Here is a 7,281-nt window from a genome sequence, read left to right on the forward strand (position 1 = left end):
AGCTGAAAAATGCACCAAGTATTGTTTTCTAGGTAACGGTGGAAAGAAAGGTTTGACCTCGGCTTGGGTGAAGCTTTCCATGGCAACAGTCCCAACTAAGACCACACTCACTGCCATCACATCAGTTCTGATCCATAGCTACTCTGCAGGTCGGCACAGAACTATCCTTTTGGGCTTCTCAGACTTTAAACACTTATGGAATCAGAAAGTCAAGCAGCCTTCTTGGTCCTTTACAGAGTGACAGGTAGGTTTGAACTGCTGATCTTGAGGTGAGCAGTTCAATGAATAGTCCTCTATGCCACCGAGGCTTCTGACAATAATGTAGAGACATTATACCCCCAAATCACTGGGCCTAAAAACAGAAAGGGCTTCCTGACGGGCTTTACTCCTGCCTTCCTTTCAGTTTTTCATTGGTAATTGTTTTAATTCACTGTTCATTTTTATAAACTTCAATTCTTAAAGGCCAAGAGTTCTAATTGTCGATGCTATGACTCAGAATTGACTAAATGGCAGAATGTGACATGAGTTAATACTATGACATGTTCTCTTTAAGAATTGTGATCCCTTTAGATCCCCCAGGGAATTAATTTTGACCTTGAAACAACTTGTTTCCAAGGAAGCAAACCCATTTCAACATTTGATGAATCTCCAATATACGAGAGGCACTGGGCATGGCACTGAAGACCCAAAGATGAAGACACAATGCTCCAGACAATGTAAAGCAACAATTACACTGGGTGATTACTCCCGTTCATACCTTTATGATAATACGTATTACATTATGTTGAAATTGTCTGTGTAAGCATCTATCTCCTTAACTAAGAGACATGTCCTGCTTAACTTATCTTCATATCGCTAGCATCTAACATAGATTTTAGGCTGTGAGAAAGCATTCAATAAATAACATTTAGAAATAATTGAATCAGATGTAAGCTAATAGAAACAGAGGCATTTATAAGACAGAGAAATTCTGCAAGTCAAAAACCTGGGTGTGCCCTGGGCTTCTAATTCTTTTTCTTTAATATTCAAAGTCATTCCAATTTAACCATTAAGCCCTAATGTTCCTCCCCACCGAATCCCACTAAAATCTGCCCACTCTCCTTCCTGGCCCTGCACCATTATCGCAATTGTTTCCATCCTTGAGCCCATTGTTGCTACCATGGTGACACTCCATCTCCTTGAGTGTCTTCCTGTCCTTTGCTGCCCCCCTACTTTACCAAACATGAGGTCCTTCTCCAGGGACTGGTCTCTCCCGACATGTCCAAAATATGTAGGTCAATGTCCCACCATCCTTGCCTCTCAGGAGCACTCTGGCCAGCCCTCCTCCCAGGTGGATTTTTTTTTTTGGTCCTTTTAGCAGTCCAATGTGCTTCCAATATTCTTCTCCAGCCCCATAATTAAAATGCATCGATTCTTCTTCGGTCTTATTTATTCAGTGTCACTTTGCAAAGGAGAATCAGAGAAGGATATCCCTTATCACCATTCTTACTCAACATTGTTTTGGAAGTATTAGCTACAGCCATAAGACAACGACATGAAATCCAAGTAATCTAAATGGACAAAGAAGAAGTGAGTCGCTCACTATTTGCAGATGATGTGATTTAATACATAGACCACCTCCAAAGGCTTGACAAAGAAATTGCTGGAAATAATCAAATTATATGGCCACATGGCAGGATACATATTAACATGTAAAATTCAATCAGATTCTTCATTTGTCTAAAGAGAGCTCTGGAAAAGAAATCAAGAAAATATTATCATTTACAATAGTCACACAAAAGGTGAAATAGTTAAGGATAAACCTAACCAGAAAAACCAAAGATTTATACAAAGAAAGCCAGAGAACATTACTTTGAGAAACCAAAAGAAACCTATATAAATGGAAGAATAGCTCATGTTTGTGGATAGGAAAGCTTAATATTTTGAAATGTTGATACTACACAAAGCAATTAAAAAAGTTAATGCAATTCCAATCTGGTTCACAGATTCATTCTTTAGAGAAATGGAAAAACTAATTACTAACTTGATATGGAGAGGACAGAGATCCAGGATAAGCAACTACCGTTTCAATAAGAACAAATCTGTGGTTTCGCACCCCAAAACCTATTACACAGCCACAGCAGTCGCAAAATTTGGTGTTGGTATAATGATAGACCAGTGGGACAGAATAGAGAACCCACAAATACAATTTACCCACCTACAGCAGCTGATCCTCAACAAAGAGCCAATAAACATTAAATGTGGCAGAGATAATTTCTTAAGCAAATGGTGCTGGTAAAACCGGATCTCCAGCTGCAAAGGACTGAAACAAGACGTATATCTCATGTAAAAATAAAAAAGAAATGAAGATGGATCAACGACCTAAATCTAAATCCTACAGCTATAAAGATAATCAATGATACAATAGAGACAAACTTAAGGTCTTTGTTCTACAATACAGGAATATATCAAATATATTGAAGGAAGCACAGAGTCGAAGACAAAATAGATGACTAGCTCATACTTAAAATAAGACATTTTTGTGTGAGCATAAAAATACTTTAAAAGGGTCAAAAGGGAACCCATAGACTGGTAAAAATGTTTTGGCAATAACACAGCAGACAAGGAACTAATATCTAAAAGCTATAGAAAATGGCCGTAACTCAATAAGAAAAACACAAATAGCCCAATTAAAAAGTACAAATCAGTTCACAATTGCAAGGAGCTGGAAACAGCCCAAATTTCTACCAAACAGGCAAATGGATTAAAAAAACTGTGGTACATACATACAATGGAGTATTATGCATCCCTAAAAAGCAGTGATGACCACGTGAAGCACATCACTGCATGGGAAGAACTGGAGGATATTATGCTAAATGAAGTAAGACAAGCACAAAGGGACAAAAGCACAAAAAATTCAAAAGGGGCATAGGGAAGAAGCTACTGTATACATCCGTCCCTGGGGTGAGGTCTAGGTAATATGGCAGGGGCCAGACTAAACTCAGGGATACATATGGTAGCCCACTAAAATAGAGTGTAGGGAAAAAAAAGATGGGTAGCCAGGAGAACAGGGCACTAACCCACACAGGGGGAGGGTGTTGATTGTGTCTCCACAAGGAAAGTGGGACCAGACTTCAACCCAGAGCTCCCAGAACGCAACACACTGACATGAAGCAGGGAACCAATAGAGAGGCCTGAGGGGCCGGCCCCATTACCAAATAAGTGGACAGCACCATCCTCCCCCCAGAAGAATTCAATTCAGAGGACAGCACTGAAACTATAGGTCAAGAAGAGGGAGTTGTCTGATCAGAGCATACAGGAGCCAACGAGGGGGGAAGGGAGAAAAAAAAAAGTGAAGCACATCCTGACTCACCAAACTCTGAGATCAATGTTTCTGCTCAGAGCAGCAATGCACAGAGATGACCATGGGACATAGCATTCCTCACTGACCCATAGCACCGTGGGGGACAACACTAGAGACACACAGTGGGAATTGTGCCCACCCTGAGCCCAACATGCTAAAGCCAGGCTCTGGGGGCATGCAGCCGAGCAGCGGGGGGAGCAGAGCAATGAAGTCCCAGGGATAGATGTAGGGCCAGGGCAATGCACCCCATCAGACTCAACCGGAAAGCACTCGGGAAGGACAACAAATAGACCCTGAATATTTATGGTTTGTGTGTGTGTTGTTGTTTTAGCTATTGTTTTACTTTCTATTGTTATTTCATTGTACTCAGTCTTGTGATGGTGCATATTGTTGTTGCTGTATGTCTACCTGGAAGGGATAGGTGGGATAAACAAGATGGAAGAAAGAACAATGGGATGACAGTTTGGGGGGACAAGGGAGAGGAGTAGGCAGAGGAAAGGAAGTGGGTGTTAACAAACTCAGGGACAAGGGAACAACAAGTGATCCAAAATCAGTGGCAAGGAGGGCGTAAGAGGTCTGGTAGGGCTAGATCAAGGGCAATGTAACAGAAAAATTTGTAAAACCCAAATGAAGGCTGAACATGATAGTGGGACAAGAGGAAAGTACAAAAGAAGTAGGAGGCAAAGGGCAGTTATAGAGATCTAAATACAGGCACATACGGATGTAAATATATTTATATACAATGAGGGGGAAATAGATATATTTACATATATTTATAGGTTTAGTATTAAGGAAACAGATGGACAGTGGATACCTGCTCAAGTACTCCCTCAACACAAGAACACTTTGTTCTAACAATTTGGCATTCTGAGATGCTCATGTTCCTGGCATGATTGATGAAGACAATGGGTGCACAAGCAAATGTGGTGAAGAAAGCTGATGGTGCCCAGCTCCCAATAGATATAGCATCTGAGGTCTTAAAGGCCTGAAAATAAGCAAGTGACCATCTAGCTGAGAAACAGTAAAACCCACATGGAAGAAGCACACCAGCCTGTCCCAACTTAATTGCTGAAGCCAAAGCGGGTGCATAAGTAAATGCAGTGAAGAAAGCTGATGATGCCTTGCTGTCAAAAGATATAGAATCAGGGGTCCTATAGGCTGGAAGATAAACAACAAGCCATCTAACTATAAAACAACAAAGCCCACATGGAAAAAGCACACCAGCCTGTGATATTACAAGGTGTCGAAAGTATCAGATATCAGGCATCAAAGACCAAAAAAATCATAGCATTGTGAACAAGAGGGTGGGGTGTTGCAGAGTAGGGATCCAAGTCCCATCTGTGGGAAATTGGACATACCTTGTAGAAGGCCTACAGGGAGGAGACAAGCCAGTCAAGCTACACGGTAGCAATGATGAAGCATACAATTTTTCTCTAATTCTCGAATGCTTCCTCCCGCCTCCTCCCCCCCCGCCCGCCCGCTCTCATGATTCCAAGTCTACCTTACAAATCCGGAGCATGTACACTGGTACAGATAGGAACTGTAAACACAGGGAATTCAGGACAGATGATCCCCTCAGGACCAGTGGTGAGAGTGGCAATAGTGGGAGGGTGGAAGGAGGTGAGAGAGAAAGAGGGAACAGATAACAAGGATGTATATATAACCTCCTCTCTGGGGGACGGACAGCGGAGAAGTGGGTGAAGGGAGACATTGGATGGTGTAAGATATGACAAAATAATAATAATTTATAAATTTATCAAGGGTTCAAGGTGGAGGAAGGAGTGGGGAGGGAGGGACAAAATGAGGAGCTGATACCGAGGGCTCAGTAGAAAGCAAATGTTTTGAGAATGATGATGGCAACAAATGTACAAATGTACTTGACATAATGGATAGATGGATGGATTTTGATAAGAGTTGTACGAGTCCCAATAAAATGATTTGTTTTTAAAAGTGTGCAAAGGACAGGAACAGATAGTTCACCAAAAATGGCGTACAAATAGCTAACAAGAATATGAAAATATACTTGTGATCATTAGCCATTCAGAAGATGCAAATCAAAGCAATGATGCCACATCACTTTACACTGACAAGATAGCCCATTTCCAAAAATAGGAAACAACAAATGTTGGGGAAGGTGAGGGAAAAATGGGACCTTCATACATTGCTGAGGGTGGGGGCTGTAAATATGTAAACCATTGTGGTAATGATGTGGTGCTACCTCACACAACTGGGAACAGACAATTCACATGATCCAGCAATACCTCTGCTTGGTATACACTCTAATGAAATAAGAGACATATAACAGCCACTTGTACTCCCATGTTCATAATACCAAGAAACTGGAAAGAGGCCAAATGTCCATCCATGGAAGAATGGACAAAGAAACTAGGTATATACACACAATGGAAGACTATGCATTACTACACATGATGTAACCATATACAATAATAAACATGTATGTGGAGGTATCTGCTCTCCTCTGACTTCCCAATTGTCATAAATCAGAAGTTAGACAAGCCTCCCTGGTCCCTCCTTCTTTACATATTTTTCCATCAACCAGTCTGCCACACCAGTCTCCGTCTGTGCTGGGTTCCCCAATTCACTGTAGTGGCCACGCAGAACTCACAGACAATACTTATAAATAAGGGCGGTTATTAGAGAAGTGAATAGGTTACCCGAAATCAGGATTGGCAAACAGTAATGACATAGTCATTGTTCTCCTCAGCCAATAGCTACAGGTAAGTCTTTCTCCGGTTCTCAGCCTCTACGCCCCATGGTAGCTAAGTCTCCCTCTGGTTCTTAGTCTCTCAGTCATGGAGCATTTTGACCCTTGCCCTCATAGGCCAAGAAGCTAGCCCATGTGTCACTCTGTACCACAGCTCCATTCTCTCAGGCCAGATGAGGAGCAGGTACTGAGCACTGCCCCTCTGAGTCTCTGGGCCACAGTGTGTGAGGCAGTTCGTCTCAGTGGCTTCTGCCACTTCAGATGGAAATCTTGAATGGGCTTTTCCAAGATCCTTTCTCTCTAATGCAGCTTTAAAGGCATCTCATCCACAGAGACAGTGGGATGGTGACAAATATTGATCAATCCCCTCTATTTTGGTACACCTATCCTATTTGTATAATCTCAGCCAATTATTTGGTGGTGGTTACAGAGACATGGGGATTAATTTAACACCATCAAATGGTGAAGCACCTCATGCCCTGGATGGACCTAGAGATCATTAGTCCAGGTGAAGTCAGTCAATCACAAAAGAACAAATACATTTGAGACCACTATTGTGGGGTAAACACAGAAACAGAGACATTGGGGGTGATAAAGGGAAGGCAGGGAGGGCAGAGGAAACAAGGGACTAGAGAGTGGACAGGTGTTGACTTCAGTGAAAGGGTAATAGAGGACCATAGAGGGCGAAGGGTAATCAGGGGTGGGGAGGTAAAATAGGGGACAGGGTGGGAGCAGACCTTGATGAATGGTTTGAACTCTGGAACATATATATATATATATATATATATATATATATATATATATATATATATACACACACACACACACACACACACATTTTAAAGAAGAGGAACACTCTCCCTGCTCTGCATGGTTACACCTGCCACAACATGTGTGACTTTCGTAAAGAGGAGAGAGAGAAAGGATGCCCGCAGGACCTCGGGCAGGCCTCCTGTGGCCTGTCCCTTCCGGGGGGCACGACAGGCCCTGGAAAAAAAAGAAAAAAAAAAAGAGGAACAAATCACAATGGTCAGTGGTTCAATCAATCACAGTCACAGAAGTAGAGACAGACTATCATGGGGGTGCATCTATTACTGCATATTAAAAAAGCTTAGAAAAAAAAGTTTCCAGACCTTTTCATCACCTTGCTTGTGGTCTAACTTGTGAACATGTGACTATGGTAACCCAATTTCTATCAAGGGAATTCTCATGC

General features: G+C 41.9%; 1 non-coding gene across 1 annotated transcript; it reads left to right on the forward strand.

Annotated features, from left to right (window-relative positions):
* Positions 1-6,922: 6,922 nt before the first annotated feature.
* LOC142449606 (small nucleolar RNA SNORA64/SNORA10 family) lies at positions 6,923-7,054 on the forward strand. Its single transcript, XR_012784742.1, has one exon. It is a non-coding gene; the product is annotated as a small nucleolar RNA SNORA64/SNORA10 family (small nucleolar RNA).
* Positions 7,055-7,281: the final 227 nt, after the last annotated feature.

Source organism: Tenrec ecaudatus, chromosome 5 (genome assembly GCF_050624435.1).
Source record: "Tenrec ecaudatus isolate mTenEca1 chromosome 5, mTenEca1.hap1, whole genome shotgun sequence".
NCBI classification, from domain to species: Eukaryota; Metazoa; Chordata; class Mammalia; order Afrosoricida; family Tenrecidae; genus Tenrec; species Tenrec ecaudatus.